The sequence below is a fragment of the Maniola hyperantus genome, chromosome 18, assembly GCF_902806685.2.
Source record: "Maniola hyperantus chromosome 18, iAphHyp1.2, whole genome shotgun sequence".
In the NCBI taxonomy this organism is placed as follows: Eukaryota; Metazoa; Arthropoda; class Insecta; order Lepidoptera; family Nymphalidae; genus Maniola; species Maniola hyperantus.
In genome coordinates this window covers 4837588-4857164 of record NC_048553.1, presented here as the reverse complement: position 1 = coordinate 4857164, position 19577 = coordinate 4837588, and the positions used below count along the sequence as shown (strand labels likewise).

The 19577-nt window shown below is 36.5% G+C and overlaps 1 protein-coding gene across 2 annotated transcripts in view; it reads left to right on the top strand.

Annotated features, from left to right (window-relative positions):
- Positions 1-19577, top strand: part of LOC117990752 (zinc finger protein 541) — a 305819-nt gene that overhangs the window by 58288 nt on the left and 227954 nt on the right. The window lies entirely within an intron of this gene.

Sequence of the window (19577 nt, the reverse complement as noted above, 5' to 3'; positions counted from 1 at the left end):
GACAGTGTCGATACCATGAAATCGGAATACAAATCAACGCAAAGCGATTTAGAGAAACTTAAAAGCTGTCACTATAAATTCACCAAAATACTGGCATCATAAACCGCGTGACATACGATGGTGTAGCAAATAAACTTGTTACTTATGGAGAAAGTAGTTTTCTAATGGTGAAAGAATTATTGAAATCGGTTCAGTTCAGTATGACTTTCAGAGTTTACCTATTACAAATAAACAAACAAGTTTTTTCTCTTTATAATACTACTAGATTATACCTACTCGCGACTTCGTCCGCGTGGACTACACAAATTTCAAACCCCTATTTTATCTACTTTTTCACGGTTGAATTTTCAAAAATCCTTTCTTAGCGGATGTCTACGTCATAATAGCTATCTGTATGATAAAACTTAAAGCTAGCCTTATCTAATTACTATATAAATCATGACCGCGTGGAATGGTGCCAAGAATACTGGCTGAATTTCCGCGCTGGACAGCCAGGCTGATCCGTTGCGCAAAAAATGAGCCAGCCCTTCTGTCACCAGATGAGGCTATTAATCGCGGTGAAATGTCTCGTAAAAAATTTGTATGCCAAATTTCAGCCCGATCCATCCAGTAGTTTGAGTTGTGCGTTGATAGATCAGTCAGTTAGCTATTCCATATAGATTCTATGTATAGGTTGCTTAAAATACACATACCTAACACCAAAAATTAGAGCTGCGTGCGACTGGGATCTATCCCCTGAATAGGAACACGAAATCTTTATCACTAGGCTATCATCACTGTATAAATAATATTATACTTAGTTAAAAAGTTTCGCAACAAGGAACTGCTAACTGTGGTTTTCGAAGGTTTCACTTTCCACAGTGGGTAGGTACGATGTAACACGGACTTTTTAGCAAATTTCATAATGAAAATGGAGTTGTGGATTACTTGGCGACTAGTTAGTTCAGATGTTTCCGGTCAGATGGCAGTTGTTCCACAGTTTCAGTCCAACTTTACACTAGTCTGAACTTGCTTCCACGTGGAACTACTTTCGAAACGTTAATTAAATTAATAAGGGCTGCTTGGAAGCTTCTATATCCCACTTTGAAACTTGTGACTTTCGTAAAGTTTACGTGAATTAATAGATAGGTAAGTATATACCTAACCAAACTTATGCTCTCCATAAACTCAAAATGAATTCTTAAAAAAATCTTTTATGGAAATAAACTTTTACCAAAACCTTTATTAGTCTTCTAGGCAAGCGCGTTTTGCAGTCAAGCCCTAGTCTATTAATAAAAAAAAACTTATTTACTAAGTCTCATATAGGTACAGATTTTATTTTAGGTAACTATAAGTACAAAAATGATAGATACAATTCTAGTTAATACTATAGTCTTGCTACTTATACCTAAGTGATTACTAAAATGAGCTAAACAAGTCTAATGACCAAAATGTATTGAACCCGACATTGTATCACGTCGTTCTGCCAGAGAGGTCAACAGGAAGCAGAAAGAGTTTCAGAACTTGTGCATCTGAAGTCGTAATGAACACGAAACTTTCCAATGATTAGTTGTCGGCTAGTTCAGGTCAGGTGATCTCATTCAAACAACTTCTCATTAATCTGAATTCTGTACTTGCCTTTGCCGAAACTAATTAGGAGACGCTCTAATTAATAAGGGTTTACATTAATCTTACTTATGGGTAATAATATGTAGCTTGCCGTTTTATGACTCTTAGTTTAAATTTATAGAACTTGAGGACCAACCAACCACATTGAAGTTATTGCGTGAATAAATATCTTATGTTGCTCTTGCTAAAACTAAAATATTTTAACCAATAGACATAGGTGTGGAATTATGAATAGATGCGTATTTCTGTAGTTAAGAAGGCGACTTCTATTTAATGATGATTACCTCAGACCTGGGCGCGTTTGGAACCCTAGTCAGGCTCCATAGGTGTCCATAGTTTATTCACAAGAAATCTTATAGTTATTAAGTGAGTTTGTGATAGGAGTTTAACTATGCTCTAAATTAAACATTGTACTGCATACGAGTAAAATGATGTTCATAGTTTAACGATGGTACTTCAGAAGCCTTAACGCTTGCGCAGGCTTTAAATTTAATCGCCTTTGCGATTCAGTGTTGTAGCCTCTTGGAGCAGAATTCGCACAGTCAGCTTTCCTCGAATTTAGCTAGACTTCGCTCGGTTTTACGAGCGAGTGATAGGGTTACCCACTTCCCAACGTGCCTGAAACTACGAACGTCAGCGAATTTATACCTGATTTTCGAGTTCTTTTTGCAAATTAATCCAGCAATTTGGATATGGAGCACGATGATCGATGAATATAATCTTATTGTTTGGTAACTACTTTTTGTGCAAATAGCTAGTTTTGAATCACGTAACATAACATAATATAATAGAATATAAAATATTTTTGTTCAAATAAGTAAACATTAATAAGTTGTTTTTGAATCTTCTCTTCCTGTTTACAACTAACTACTTACTATACTTAGTTTGAAATGCCCATTCTGCCAAGAAAAACCAACAAAAAACTTTTGGAAGTAATTAGATGGCTAAGTAAAATTAGAAAAAAACATCGAAGCAAGTGCCTTGACATTGCGTTTTGTCTACCTCTAAAGAGATATTTCATATTTTTTGTAAATTGACAGCCCTATCTGGAAACTGTAGTTTCAGGACGTAATGTAGCTTAACATCTCACGTCATTACTTCACTCTTTTTGGTAGGTTCATGATAGGCAATACTGAATCAGTGCTATCGGAGTCCATATAAAATCCAATGTGTGGGCTGTAATGTGCGATTATTATTAAATTCTAGGCGATACCAGCGAGACGGCATCATTACGACAGGACCTTACATTGAGTGTGTGTAAGCTTTTTATTAGGGTTCTGTAGTAAAACAAGGAACAGTTCGTCCAGTCCGTTTGTACTTCTGTCAGTGTGCCACATCGTCAATGTGCCATTTTGTAGGTTTTACCTGCTCTTTTTGTCTTTAAAAGTACCTACATTAAAATGAGTACTACTTATGTACATATAGTTCATTGAATACTACAAACAGATACACTAAAATACTCAGAAATTTAAAGTAAACGAGTGCAATAAGCATTAAATATCTTTTCCAAGCAAACTTAGGGCAGAGGCTTTTATAAAAAGTAAGCGGAAATCTTTATAATAGTGTAGGGCAGATGAACCTCCATTAATAGTACCTACTTGCAAAGGATGAAATCCGAACCTTTCACGTAGTACAATTACAGAAAAGCGTAAGCGAGCTGTTGGTTATATATGATTCATCCCACATCAATGATTTATTATAGACTGCGAATCATTGACCTTTCTGGACCTACGATTGCCGGTCTGTTTTTGAAGCAACTGGATATTCGCCATTTTGGCGCTGATAGCTGCATCAGTGAGCGTTATGTGAGCGTACTCGGAACTACATAGTAGTGATAGACCTCTGTCCACACGAATACCATTTGACACAAAAAGTCAACTTTAATAGGTACCCGGTACGCTCGGTGGGCCGCTTCGAATTAGCACAAAAAATAACTGTCCTTTTGTATGGCACACTTCTTTCAACATACTCGAATATGTCTATTTCACACGAATGCTACGAATAGTTCACACACATACATGAATGAAATACAAACCCACGTTGTAGAATGAATCAAGGCTAACAAGGGCTTCTGTACGCCATGTTTTATACGAACAACCTTTACGCTTCCATTTAAAACTTCGGTTCAAACTGTAATTGCTTTTGAGACCTTTTTGCCTGACTCTGTAACCCTTTGTGAATCCTTGTTTAGCGTTTCGAATGTTTATCGTATTTCGTATAGTCGCGTTTCATCAGGGCTTGTGGGATATGACGTGCGGAACGGCCTATCAATTGAGAGGGAGGCAAAGTTAGGCATGGAAAATGAAACAGAAAATACAATTCTCTGTTTTATTTTCATGCCTAACTTTGCCGGTTTTCGCCCTGTATTGTAGGTGTAAACTAGAACATAGATGAATTAACCTATACCTATAAAAAGATTTCTTAAGAGCCAGATTTGTCCTGAATGGCTGACTGATTGATCTATCAATTGCATAGTCTAAACCTAAAATTAAGAAAGGATTTATAGAAATTTCACCGTTAAGTAAGTTAAATAAGGGATGAAAGTTTGTACGAAAGTCCGTTATTTTTCAAGTTATAAATTGATTTCGACTGTATGTAAAAAATTACAAAAATACATATTTCATAGGATAATATGCTATATAGGATGAAATAGGAAACTTTTACAAGAGCTTTTGGATCGTCACTGAATCAAGCACTGGTTCAAAATATACTTTTTCCCGAGAAGAACCACTAAGAAACTCGGTGGTTGCTCTTTTCATATATTCAATTTACAAAAAAATACTATATACCATGTATAAGTCAGTAAATTGTAGGCCCGTGCATTGTTCATGAGATACAACCCGCTGACAAACAAACGGACGGACGGACAGCGGAGGACGGACGGACGTTGGCAACCTTCAGGAACGAACACCTTAAAAGTGTATCTGTTAATACTATAGACAATAAATTACTTATATTAATTAATTTACGCGCTCATGTTTCCAGCGGTGTTCAATAAACACTTGAATAAAATGAAGAGATCGTTAATTTTATGCCCGATAAGCAATTTATATCGCTTCAATGACTAATTAAGTGTTCGAATGAAATATTTTGTCCATTACGAGTAGGCGTCTAACTTAAAAAAATGTTTTGGGGATTATAAGTTTATTTGAATAAATAATCATAATATTTCTATTTCATAAAAATGTAACAATTTTACATGGATGTAATCTATAATTATATAAAAGGACAAGCTGACTGACTGACTGATCTATCAGCGCATGACTCGAACTACTGGTCGGATCGGGCTGAAATTTGGCATGCAGATATGACGTAGGCATCCGCTAAGAAAGGATTTTTGAAAATTCAACCCCTAAGGGGGTAAGACAGGGGTTTGAAGTTTGTGTAGTCCACGTGGATGAAATCGCGGGGATAAGCTAGTAAATAATAATTCTTATTACACCATTTCGGTTCATATAGGTGACTTTAAAGTTTAGTACACTCTGTGGTAGATACCTCCTGCGGACTCTTTCGTGTTTCTTGAAAGGGCCTCTTCACAGTATAAAGCTCATTCCCACATACAATTTATGCATGACCTGACCTATCTTCAAGGGCTATCCCCATAAGCTTCATTGAGTATTGCTTGTAGAATATTCTTAATAAGAATATTTTGGCATTGGAATACGTATGCGACATACACATGCGACATGTTCGATAATGCTATTATTCTCGCGGCAACGTTGTTTTCGTAGTGTCGTAGTGTCGAGACGAGCCAAGAATGTAATCCATTTAATGGGTTTCGTAAGCGATGTATCACCATATATTACGTGTAAATGTATATTTAGCTGTTTTGTATAGGTTTCTATTTAAAAAAAGTTTTTTGCTCACGTTATTTCGGTTACTATCCCCTTTATGATTCACAGTTATTTTTGTTCACTAACAGATTCCACACTGTATGTAGTTTGTGGAAGGTGTTTTTATAGTAGGTATATCTACTACAATATATTTCCACTAAGCAGAAAGTAAATCCGCTTTAAGACTGTTAATCGAATGAGGCTTACTTATTAAAAGTTGCAGTGATATTTTCAATTATTTATAAGTAGGTACAATGTTTTATGCCGGATTAAAAAAAGTTTTACAACGGACATTTACCTTGGGATTAGACAAAACTCCCCTCTAAAACTGTCAGATAGAGAAAACACGTTTACGTGTACATTTAAAATTCTCTCTAATGCACAGAAGGGACATAAAGAGAAGCTTTTATGATATTTTTTTGCCCTTGCAACGTGGCGAGCGATGTCGGAATAAGCGGATTTTAAATAGAGAAACACGTTACTAATATAAAGCCATAAACGGTAAGTATTTAGTTAGAACGTCGCGCGTCGGCAGAACTTGCCGTGATGTTGATTTGTAAAAATAATTATAACACCAAATTGTTGACAACTTTTACAATCAACATAAAAATAAGCACTTTTAAACTGAAAATTTAATCTACTGTAATCTTTACTCTTAATTATTTTGGTATTATTGTTTTCGACTGTATTTCTTATGTATCTACGCTACTCATATTGTAATGCCTGTTACATAGAGGTTCCTACCACGTACAATAAACCAAACACACCAAAGCCGACAGTTAAGGCTGCCTATTCTTACAAATGTTTAAAGATGTAGATGTAGGTTTTACCTAATATTATTAGGATTGTTTTGTTTTCATAGATTATCAAATTCTTAATTTTTAACCAGATTTAAAATAAGCCCTCACTTTGCATTTTACAATGAGTAAAACCTTCCTGAAAATCAAAAGCCTAACTGGCTAACGTGTATTTACACGTTTTTTAACAACACATACCTAAATAATAATGTTTTGTTTAGTGAGACAGTAGTTCCATTTCTTGTGTCACCTTAACATGCTAGATAAATAAATCAAAAACGTTCTACACGAAGCCAATTTTGCTTCACCGTACTTTTTGTGGGATTCCTGCCTCACAAAAAGTGCCCCTTTCACCTGCAGAAATCACGTTCAAGTGGAGGGAGGGTTTAGGAAACCTCTCAACATTGTTAATTATCCGAAGACAGCCTGTGAGAAATTTGAGATTTGTTTTCGTGCCGTAAATATAATTAGGTATCTAGTAGGTATTTTCATGTTAACTAATTAATTTCTGAAATGCTTGCAATATTTAAGGATGGCAAACACTAATTAATTATTTATTATCATTATTCTGTACTATTTTGTTTGTATAAGATTATGTTATCTTTAGTTAAACAATAATAATTTTGCTAAAGAATTTTTTACAGTTTTATTTTTGTAAAAAAGTTTGAATATTATTTATTTACTAAATTCGCATAAATCATGGTCAAATAACCTGTTTGTTTTTCGTGTTTATCAAGTAATGATAAACTCTAAGGCGTAAGACACACCGGCAGAGGCGAGGCGCGAGAGGCGAGACCTCTAATAACAACTCGAATTAAGTTTTTTTTTTAAATATTTAATTTGGCGTAGCTTCACTGGCCGCGCGTGGTAAGCCATTGCACGCTCAAGCTTACATACTTCGTGTTTTGTTTTCAGTGTATTGATTTCCATGGTATATGTAAGTCTGTATAGTCCGCGATAGTTTGAGATGGTAATTGCGATATGAGGCGGGGGGACGCCACGCACACCCGCATGTCACTCGCGCTCGCCCGCACCGAGTTAGGGATGATTAATTATGCCAATTCCTATGCTACACCGTGCTGTGTCCGTGTACGGACGCCATACGGTGCAGCATGAACTGCTTCATATAAAATGTTCGTGATGTTTTGAATCCGTGCCTCGTCCGCGCCTCGTACGTGGTACGGCTCGTGCACGGCGGCGTGACATCCCTATTCCCTACGCAAGGATTCGTTAAACATTCTAGAAAATACATTATAAATATCTAATGACGTAGATATACGTTGTGAGTTGAGTGGGTAGAGTCCTTTAATAAAGTTTTTTCTGGATAAATAAAAATATACCTACCTAAGTATTTATTTTTATAGGTATGGCGCTAAAACGTGGGAACTTATAAACGGAATTTTTACCGACGAACAATGTAGGGTATATGTTTAGTCTTTAAGTCTTCTTCTCTAAATATATATTAAACGGATTGACTGACTGACTGATCTATCAACGCACAGCTCAAACTACTAGACGGATCGGGCTGGGCATGCAAATAGCTATTATGACGTAGGCATTCGGTAAGAAAGGATTTTTGAAAATTCAACCCCTAAGGGGGTGAAATAGGGGTTTGAAGTTTGTGTAGTCCACGCGGACGAAGTCGCGAGCATAAGCTAGTTGAAGATAAGATCTAAAATGAACAGATCTGCAGAAGAACTAAGGTTGTTGATGGAGAAGTGATAGTCAAGTTTTAGAGTAGAGACCTAAGACCGCTAATAAATAAACTCAGTATGGGGGCTGGGGCGCCCTCCAATACGCTGGATTGACGAAATCAAGAAGGAGGCGGGAAGTGGCTGGATGAGGTTGGTTGAGAACCGGGAGTCATCGTAGCGTAGAGAAGTTACATATATATAATAATAATAATAAATAAATATATATATTTAAAGAATATTAGCCATGTTAAATGACTAATATTCCCCTTTCCTCTCCACCTAAGCGTCAGGCTTGTGCTAGGAGTAGGTACGACAATAGTGCCATGGGTGGGGTTTGAACCGTCGACCTTTCGGTTTTCAGTCCACTCCTTTACCGGTTGAGCTATTAAGGCTCTAAATATGATATATGGCTGATATTATGTTGATGAGGTATTTTTTACCAACTGAGTTGCACTGATGGTCTTACGTATTTACGGCATATGTGCATAGTCAAGGTATAAACATTCCTCGGAAATTAATTTTCTAAATGATAGTATGGTAATCCATATTAATATTATAAAAGTGAAAGTATGTCTGTCTGTCTGTCTGACTGTTAGCTTTTCACAGCCCAAAAACGGCCACGGCACGGCAAAATCGGTTAAACTGCAATTTCGACGGAACTAGGTACAGAGTTAGCTTACATGCCGGGAAAGGACATACCTTTTATTCCGGAAAATAAAAGAGTTTCCACGGGACTTTTAAAAACCCAAATCCACGCGGACGAAGTCGCGGGCATCATCTAGTAATAAAAAAATTAAAATCAACCAAGGTTTTGGGCAATATATAGACAAACGTGCATACAATAGTTTTGTTCTATTTTGGAAAGAGAAGCGAGTACCTAATCTATACTTCTATACTATTATATAAAGAGGTATGTCGTTAAGTTTATTTGTAGGGTGTAATCTTTGGAACTACTCAACCGATTTTAAAAATTCTTTCACCAGTAGAAAGCTACATTATTCCTGAGTGACAAAGGCTATAGGGGATCTTTAAAAACCTAAATCTACGCGGGCGAAGCCGCAGGGATCAGCTAGTATATTATAAAGGTTAAAAATTATCTATATATATCTACATAATTATCTATCTGCCGAAGACAGTTAAATAACAGCATACACTAGGATGCCAATGTTGCATGAAATAGTATTTGTCGTTGTTCGGGCGGCTGAAACACGTATATGGTCCTTCGAGCCGGATTAACACTGCGACAACTACAATGATGACTGAACATTGTTCCATGAAATGAGTTATGCTTAGATACCTACCCATCTTTAGTGTTATAATTGAATTCTATCAAATTAACGATTTAACCATCATAATTTTATAATAGTAAAGACAAAGGTCCTAAATTGTGCAAAACACGTTTAATTTTGTAAGTGCTTTATATAAACTCCAGCGAATTGCTCAGTAGGTATATAAATACAGCTCCATTCCGACCAATTTGTTCTCTTGCGTGTTCAGCCCAAATAAGACATCACTACATTAGAGAACATTTGGTTTACTCGTCGGTGGAGAACATGCAGTGAGAGTATACAATGTATGTAGGTACTTAGCATGTTTCGTTTAGGGATATGGGATATATGTACCTAGGTACCTAACTGGATGCGGAAACACGTGGTCGTTAATTTACAAACAACATGTAAAGTTGCTTTAGAACTGTATTCTGATTTATTGTATTAACTAGCTTATGCTCGCGACTTCGTCCGCGTGGACCATACAAACTACCATACCATACCAAACCAGGGGTTTGACCCCTATTTTACCCCTTTAGGGGTTGAATTTTGGAAAATCCTTTCTTAGCGGATGCCTCCGTCATAATAGCTATCTGCATGCCGAATTTCAGCGCGATCCGTCCAGTAGTTTGAGCTGTGCGTTGATAGATCAGTCAGTCAGTCAGTCAGTCAGTCAGTCAGTCACCTTTTCCTTTTATATATATAGATTAAATTTATTAAGTAGGTACTAGATGATAAAAGGTAAAAATCTGTGATAGCCTAGTGGTTAGGACGTCCGCCTTCTAATCGGAGATCGGGGGGGCTCGATCCCGGGCACGCACCTCTTACTTTTCGGAGTTATGTGCGTTTTAAGTAACTAAATATGACTCCTTGAAAAAGGACCCCGGATGGGTTCGAAACTAGTCAGGCTAACGTCGACTAGACACGTGAGTACAGCCGGGATAGATATTATTTATAAATATCACTTGCTTTAACGGTGAAGGAAAACATCGTGAGGAAACCTGCATGCCTGAGAGTTTTCCATAATATTGTGTGTGAAGTCCACCAATCCACACATGGCCAGCGTAGTAGACTATGTCCAAACAGTTCTCACTCTCAGAGTGAGAGTTCTCTGTAGTGAGCCAGCAATGGGTTGATCATGAATCATGATGATGATGATGATGATGACTAGTGATGATGCCCGCGTGGGTTTTTAAAAATCTTTATTTTAATTAGTAGTTCAAATTATCATTTTTAGGATTCCATACCTCAAAAGGAAAACTGGAACCTAGAATCATGAAATTCGGCAGGTAGGTAGGTCTCATATCACACATAAGGGGAAAAATCTGAAAACTGTGAATTTGTGGTTACATCACAAAAAAAAAAGGTTCATGAACAAATAAGTAATTAGTATTTTCATCTTTTAAAGTAAGATTACTATACGAAATGGGGTATCATATCAAAGGGCTTTACCTGTATATTCTAAAACAGATTTTTATTTATTTCTGTGCATAATAGTTTATGATTTACCGTGCAAAATGTCGAAAAAATACGATTGTAGTACGGAACTCTCAGTACGCGAGTCTGACTCGCAATTAGCTTGTTTTTCGATCTCATTAGCCTCTAAACGAACGACCCTGTATATTAATGTGATTGATTACTGATTGGCAAGCGGCGCGTCTGTGACTGCCTAAATGTCATAAATCAAGATAGCTTCCGGGATGTAATGAAACAGTGCTATGTTGTTTATTTCATTTATAATGTGCTACTTTGTATGTCCTTTACACTAAGTATCTATATAATATATGGATATTCTGCACTTCTATATTATTATCCTACTATTATAAAGAACTAGGTATTTTGAGTTATAATCTCCGGGACTGCGATTTGATTCTGTCACAAATAGATATACATCTGTAAGTGCTATTTATCCATACTTCCATACTAATATTATAAATGCAGAAGTGTGTCTGTCTGTCTGTCTGCTAGCTTTTCACGGTCAGTTTAACCGATTTTGATGAAATTTGGTACAGATATAGCTTACATCCTGGGGAAGGACATTCATCCCAGAAAGTTAGAGTTCCCACAAGTTTTTTAAAAACCCTAAATCCACGCGCATGAAGTGGGCATCATCTAGTAGGTAGGCTATAAATTATACCACGCGGATGAAGTCGAAGACAAAAGTTAAATTTTGTAAAGTTGGTCACTAGTTGCTTCTGTACCGTACCGCACCGTAAACCATAGTCAGGAATCCAATTCGGGAGTCTTGGACCCTGGACAAGAAAGGTCAATTTTGGTCAAGAAAAAAAGACAAAAAATTATATAGGACTTCTCTAATAATCTGACTGAGCCCCAGCCACTGGCCGGGCTTTAACTAGTGGTACATAAACCCCAATGTTTACTAAACCTACCTATTGGTAATGTAAGTAGGAACCTGCGCAATTTGTATGTTTTGAAAAATTGTACAAACCATCCTTCCGCGCCAACAAACCGGTCAAAAGACTCGTTAGCAAATTGCCCTTTGTTCTATTGTAGCGCCCAATGTTTTTGATTTGATTCGGTTCCGAAGATTTATAAAGCGCTTTGTGACTGGCCATTGTCGGCCAATACGGTCTCACTAATTCAATTTTATTAATGGTTTGGCTATTTGCCTCGCGGCAGTTAGTCCACGAGTTTTTTCTATCGGCCATTTTATTGTCATTTCAAATACGAATATAGTTGTGGTCGTACTGTAATAAAACATTGTACGAATAATATTATACCGATTGGATTAGTCTCGACATTGTATCGTTTATACTTTCTATTATGTAAAGTTTTGTGCTATAGGTACAAAACTCTAAAATAACATTAAAAGAAATATAAAAGAAACCTTAGAAGGAGAAAATATTAGAAAAATACTAAGTATATACTTCTCGTAATCTACATTATAATCTACACTGATATTATAAAGAGTTGTAGGTAAGAGTAATTATAACGAGGTAATCTGCGGATAGGCTGACTTTTCAGACCTTTGAGGAAATTACAAAAAACTCTTATCTAGTAGTAGGTACTACCTACTAACTAGTTATCTCTTTAGGATTCTATCTATCTATAGGATTCTCTACTTCCCATTTATTATTATTAAAATTCAACCTATGTGAATCTCATGTATAAAATTAATGTTTGTCTGTCTTTTAGTTCGTTTGATTGAATTGAAATTTAGTACAATTGTTGTTGGTACTTACGTGAAGATTTCTGGCATAGTAATTAGTATCATCAACGTTCAATAGGTTATAGGGCAGCTCGATGTTTTTATAGTATTTGAAACAGTGATGTAGTACGTAAGCTCATTTTTAAGCTTTAGCGAGGTTTATTTAGTCGTTTCTTATTATCATGAATTCATTTAGGATAGGTAGGCGTAGTTTCAGCTCATACTTCAGTCTTCACTGAATTGCGCGCTCGGGACTACTTACATCTTGCCGGCTTCATAATTGCAATGAAATTGCTAAAAATCAAGCTCCTTTATAAATTCCTCACGATATAAATATACTTCGCTGAGCGAGTCGTTTATTCGAAATTTCGTCTTTTTGTACACGACTACCACTTCGTTATATAAGATGGATAAATATTAAAAAGCAACCTGTACATAAAAATGTAATATCTCACCTGCGCGCCGGTGTCTCCGTTTTTATTAAAGTTTTTCAAGCAAAGTGATAAAAATGATGGCCGCCCTTCATAAACTGTAGCGCTTTGTCTTTATTTTGTACAACATTTTAAATTTTTAAGGTTCCGTATCCCAAAATAAAAAAGTAACCCTTATAGGATCACTTCGTTGTCTGTCTGTCTGTCCGTCTGTGGTGCCTGTTAAGAAAACCTATAGGGTACTTCCTATACCTATAGGGACCTAGAATCATGAAATTTGGCAGACAGGTAGGTCTTAAAGCACAAGTAAAGTAAAAATCCGAAAACCGTGAATTTATGGTTACATTACAAAAAAAATTAAATTGTGTTCCTAAATAAATAATAAGTATTTTCAAAGTTCAAAGTAAGATAACTATACCAAGTGGGGTATCATATTATGAAAGGGTTGTACCTGTAAATTTTAAAACAAATTTTATTTATTTTTATGCAAAATTGTTTTTGATTTATCGAAAAATTGTATTTAAAATGTCGAAAAAAATACCTGAGTACGGAACCCTCGGCGCGAGTCTCACTCGCCGGTTTTTAGGGTTCCGTACCTCAAAAGGAAAAACGGAACCCTTATAGGATCACTTTGTTGTCTGTCTGTCTGTCTGTCTGTCTGTCTATCCGTCTGTCTGTCAAGAAACCTACAGGGTACTTCCCGTTGACCTAGAATCATGAAATTTGGCAGGTAGGTAGATCTTATAGCTGACATTTGGGGAAAAATCTGAAAACCGTGAATTTAGGGTTAGATCACACAAAAAAATTAAATTGTGGTCATGAACTAAATTTTAGTATTTTCAACTTTCGAAGTGAGTGACTATAATATCAAGACGGGGTATCATATGAAAGGTGAAGACCTGTACATTCTAAAACAGATTTTTATTTATTTTTATGCATCATAGTTTTTGAATTATCGTGCAAAATGACGAAAAAATACGACTGTAGTACCGAACCCTCATTGCGCGAGCCTGACTCGCACTTGGCCGGTTTTTTTTTACTAGATGATCTCCGCGGCTTCGTCTGCGTGGATTTCGTTTTTTGTAAATCCAGTAAAAACTCTTTGATATTCCGGGATAAAAAGTAAGTCTCTGCATAGATACCTTGCATCCCAGGAAAGGACATAGGCTACTTAAAAACTCTCACGGGATTTTTAAAAACCTAAATCTACGCGAACGTAGTCGCGGGCATCATCTAGTTCATAATAATATAATGCTGCGCCGCTCTAATGTATAATCGTAAGTAGTATCCATCTAGAGAAACGAATCGTACATCCCGAGGAAGCTACTCTAATTCCAGTTAGGAAAGAGTTGCTGTACCAGCAGCCACAAGTATTGACGAGGAAATTTAAAAATTGTCGGCAATCACAATGAACTTGCGCCGGTTGACTTAGAAGATGCATAGAAGATAATGAATAAGAAAATACAGTTTGAATGTAATAGACAATAAGGCCCATCTTCTAACTTCTAACAGCATCTTCATTTTGCAGATGTTCCATAATAAGTATGTATAGATTCAAGTATAGTTGTTAAAGTTTAGGTGTCTGTATTGCTAGCGACTAGCGAGGCGATAAATCAAGCTGTCAGGCGCTCTGCAGCAGCTTAAAGCAAGTAACAAATGATTTTTTAAGTTCTAAAGCCCCATATGTTCGTGAAATAGAAAATTTTACATTTAAACTAGAATAGCTACTCATCATTTTATTTTACGTTGTAGTTTTGCTAAAACAAATTACGTTAAGCAAGATGTACTATCGTATTATTTTGCGAAATTGTGAAAATATTTTGGGACCCTTACTAATAAAAATTTACTTGCATACAAATTACTTAGGCACGTTATCCACCAAAACGGAGATTGTTGGCGATGTATTTAAAGCTTAAACAATTTTTGGCGGTATAAATTATATTTGAATTAAAGTAAAAGACGTTGGCAGATGTACAACTAGTCTTATGAATGAAATAATTATTAAAAATATCTTGATGACGAACGAAATACGTCACCTGGCGGAGTAGGTACATGACGTACTCACCTACTTTGTAATAATAATTATAACTATTAAATTCGTCATTGGTCACTATATAGGTATCTCAGTCCGTAAAATTTTATGCTGAAGATTTAGAAAATGAAAAGTAATATTTTTGATTGTCTGCATAAGCACTATATTTTGAGCCTCAATAGCTCAACCGGTATAGGAGTGGACTGAAAACCGAAAGGTCGACCGACGGTTCAAACCCCGCCTGTTGCACTATTGTCGTACCTGCTCCTAGCACAAGCCTGACGCTTAATTGGAGAGGAAAGCGGAATATTTGTCATTTAACATGGCTAATATTCTTCATATAAAAAAAAACGATAAACCTATTAGATACTTACTTGCTGATGCCCACGGCTTCATTCGCATGGATATAGGTTTAAAAATAAATCTCGTGGGAACTCTTTATTTTGCGGGATAAAAGTTGCCTATCTCACTCTCCAGGATTTTAATATATTCATTAAAAAATATCGTCAATTCATTGCTTTGTTACGGCGTGATGTAAGTAGGTAGGTACTTAATATGCAAAATATACTGACGAAGAGCCTATAAAACTAAAAACCAGCCAAGTGTAAGTCAGACTCGCGCACCGAGGGTTCCGTACTACAGTCGTATTTTATCGACATTTTGCACGATAATTTAAAATCTATATTATAATCTTTAACAAGAAATAAAAATCTGTTTTAGAATGTACTTAAACAGATTTTTAACTAAAAATCTAAGAATAAACAATAGGTCGCAAGCTTAGCATAGCCGAGCATTGATAAAAATGCTCAGTGCTGTTTTAATTGTACTTGTAATTAAAAATCTATACACTGTAATTAAAAATCTCAATAAACACTGTGCATACTTTTTTTAATTGTGTATACTTATGTCATATAGCAAGCGTACGAGATTTCACGTTTCTTGACAAATGCGCTCATTAAACAGCGAAGGTGTAACAACTAAACTCGTTAATTCTACCTCGTAATGCGTTTGCTCGGCTCGAATAGTTTCTTCTGTAATGTCAACTAACTTTAAACGTTTGACAACAGTTTTACTGCAGGAAACATTGGTGAACTTCATATTTTATTACCGGAACATACCTACCAACTGACCTCTACTACCTTTATATGCAGGAATGGCGAACCAGTTTCTGAAGCACTTGATTTTCGCCATGCCTCTTCTACGCTACTTGTATAATTATTATTGACTAACTAGCTGATGCCCGCGACATCGTACGCGTGGATTTAAGTTTTTAAAAATCCCTCGGGAACTCTTTGATTTTCCGGGATAAAAAGTAGCCTATGTCACTCTCCGGGTCCTAAACTATACCCATGCAAGAAATAACGTCAATCTTTTGCTCCGTTGCGACGTGATTAAAGTACAAACCAACAAACCAATAAACCAACAAACAATAGTAAATAGGTAGTATAGTAGTTATAGTAGGGTAGGGTAGGGTAGTGATTTTCAATGCTAGATCAGTAGCCTAATCTTAATCAGTGTGACAACGCTTTCTCGATGCCAAAACCGCGAAAAGCGTTGTCACACTGATTGCGCTTGAGCTTTATTTTTCTGTTCATTTCCAGTTTCTATTTAAAATCGCGGTATATACCAAGGTGTCGACAGAAGCGTAAATATTTTTGACAGATGGCTCGTGTAGGCGATTGTACGTTATAATTTCGGATGAATCTTGCACGTAGATTTATGTAGCTTGCATTTTGTACACGAAAATAGTTTGCGGTTTCTACTTTCGATTAGAAGCAACTTTATTTATATGAGTGTGAATTCATAATTTATGACGCCTCTGCGTTGCTACTCATTACCTACTAATTCCTGCAAAAGTTAAAATAAGTTAAGTTTTTATCTTGCTTACAATCAGTACCCATATTATAAATGTGAAAGTGTGTTTGTTTGTTGGTTTGTCCTTAAATCACGTCGCAACGGAGCAACGGATCGACGTGAATTTTTGTACGGGTATAGTTAAAGACCTGGAGAGTGGCATAGGCTACTTATTATCTAGGGAAATCAAAGAGTTCCCACGGGATTTTAAATAACTTAAATCCACGCGTACGCAGTCGCGAGCATCAGCTAGTTTATTAATATTTTTCAGTGTCTGGAAGAAACTGATTAAGATGCCATTTTAGGTCTTCTAGTAGAGTCCAAAATTTGGGATGTAACTCTCCAAGATTATGTATATATAGGTAGGTATCATCCAAGAGTTCCCGCTGGGAATTTCGAAAGGGTCTAGAAATTTAAAATTTTGCATATAATATAACATAATCCCCCAACTAAGAAACTCCAACGATTCATTTTTAGCAATTCCATCGATTTCTTTAAAAAAATCTGATTCCCTAGATTAGGATTTTAGCTGAAAATCAGTGCTATACTTATATGATTTTGTGTTTGTATAAGGCATGGATCATTATGCTGAAAAGGATCCTTTTTAGGGTTCCATACCTCAAAAGGAAAAACGGAACCCTTATAGGATCACTTTGTTGTCTGTCTGTCTGTCTGTCTGTCTGTCAAGAAACCTACAGGGTACTTCCCGTTGACCGAGAATCATGAAATTTGGCAGGTAGGTAGATCTTATAGCTGACATTTGGGGAAAAATCTGAAAACCGTGAATTTAGGCTTACATCTCATAAAAAAAAAAAAAAATTGTGGTCATGAACTAATAATTAGTATTTTCAACTTTCGAAGTGAGTGACTATATCAAGTGGGATATCATATTATGAAAGGTCACCTGTAAATTGTAAAACAGATTTTTATTTATTTTTATGCATCATAGTTTTTAATTATCGTGCAAAATGTCGAAAAAATACGACTAGTACGGAACCCTCATTGCGCGAGCCTGACTCGCACTTGGCCGGTTTTTTCAGATTGTACAACATATTAATATGACAAAAAATCAATTCAGCCTTCTTCTTCTGCTTAGCCTTCCAGTGGTGAAGGCGCTGGGGAAACATAATTATATCTGATAAATCTGGCAACATTTTCAATTTAACTTCCTTCTGTTAGAAGTTGTTCAACAGACACAAGGCATAATATCGTGTAAGAATTTGACAGAATGACGCTATGCACAGTTCTCTGGCATTCCGGTGTCTTTATTTATCCCCACACGTGCACATATTGTGCCTCGGAATGTTCGTCTGATTCAATTTTATTAATGGACTTGGACGTTTGCCCTACTGACTCTGAACGCTATTCTATGTGCCTCAACGTATCTTATTATGGGCCAGCGACATAATATTGTGGTTCTTATTGCTCTGTCGTTAAAGGCCACATTTGTTCGTGATGTTAGTTAATTTCCATCGTGTTCTCTAAGGCGCCTATCTCACTGCCAGCGGGCAGACTATTAACTACCGTCTTACTCTTGATATGTATGTACAAATGCTGTATGAGTCACTGCAAATGAAAGGTATGTACAATAAAAAACCTACGATGTTTATTGAAGCGTCTGGCGTAGGTAGTTGTATAGTAGGTACTCGTCAGGGTGGATGATAATGCGTGAGTTGATTGTACCTTATCCACTAGCTTGAGTGTGCTGCATAGTCTATAGTAATTATTCAGCTTAGCTTTTTACAATACTCGAAAAGATGAATCAATCTCTTTATTGCTACGCCAAGCTACGCTTCGTAGCAGGTCATATACGAACTTGCTACAATTATTACACAAATACTTTTTATTCATCATACTAATATGCGAAAGTGTGTCGATTTTCACAGCCCATTCGTTTAACACATTTTCACAAAATTTGGTACAGAGATATCATGCATCCCGGGAAAGGACATAGGCCAATTTTTTGTCCAGGAAAACCAAAGAGTTCCCACGGGGTTCAAAAACCAAAATCCACGCTAACGAAGTCACGGGCACCATCTATTTGACACAGAGATAGCTTGTAACCCGGAGACTAGTATAGGCTAAATTTATCGTGGAAAATAAAAGAGTTCTCACGAGGTTTTTGTAAACCCGAAAAAACCGAAAGAAGACGAAGTCGCGAGCATCATGTAGTTTAGCATAAAAACGCTAACAGTGTGGCTAAATCCTATGGAGTAGTATTAGGAGACAGCATTGAGTCAGCTTACTTGGAACTCGTAGCAACATGTCAACATGGTCGACCCGCTTTTAATAGCAATTCCGATATTGCTTTTGACCTAATTCAATTTACGATTGTCATTAATAACTGTCCATATTATATCGTGCTGTGGTAATGGAAGTTAGTGCCTAATAAAAATAGTATGTCGCAGGAACATGACAAAATTCAGAGCTTTCGTTAAACCCCCGATTAGATTATATTATCTACAAGCTTATGCCCCCGACTTTATCCGCGTGGACTACGTATATTTCAAACCTGCTATTTTACCCCCTTAGGGGCTGAATTTTCAAAAATCCATTCTTAGCAGATGCCTACGTCATAAGAGCTATCTGCATCCAAAATTTCAGCCCGATCCATCCAGTGGTTTGAGATGTGCGAATTGATAAAACAGTCAGGCAGTATGTCAATCAGTCAGTCAGTCGGCTTTTCCTTTAATATATGTATACAGACTATATGAACCATATAAAGGCCATTCATCATCTCAAGTTTCAACCCATTGTCTGAGCATGGGTATATTCTCAAAATACGAAGAAGGGCTTAAACAATAGTCTACTACGCTAGCCAAGTGCAGGAAGCCATCGTCGTAACCACTAGGTTATCAACGTTAATCAAGGGCTTTTGTCATCAAATAAAC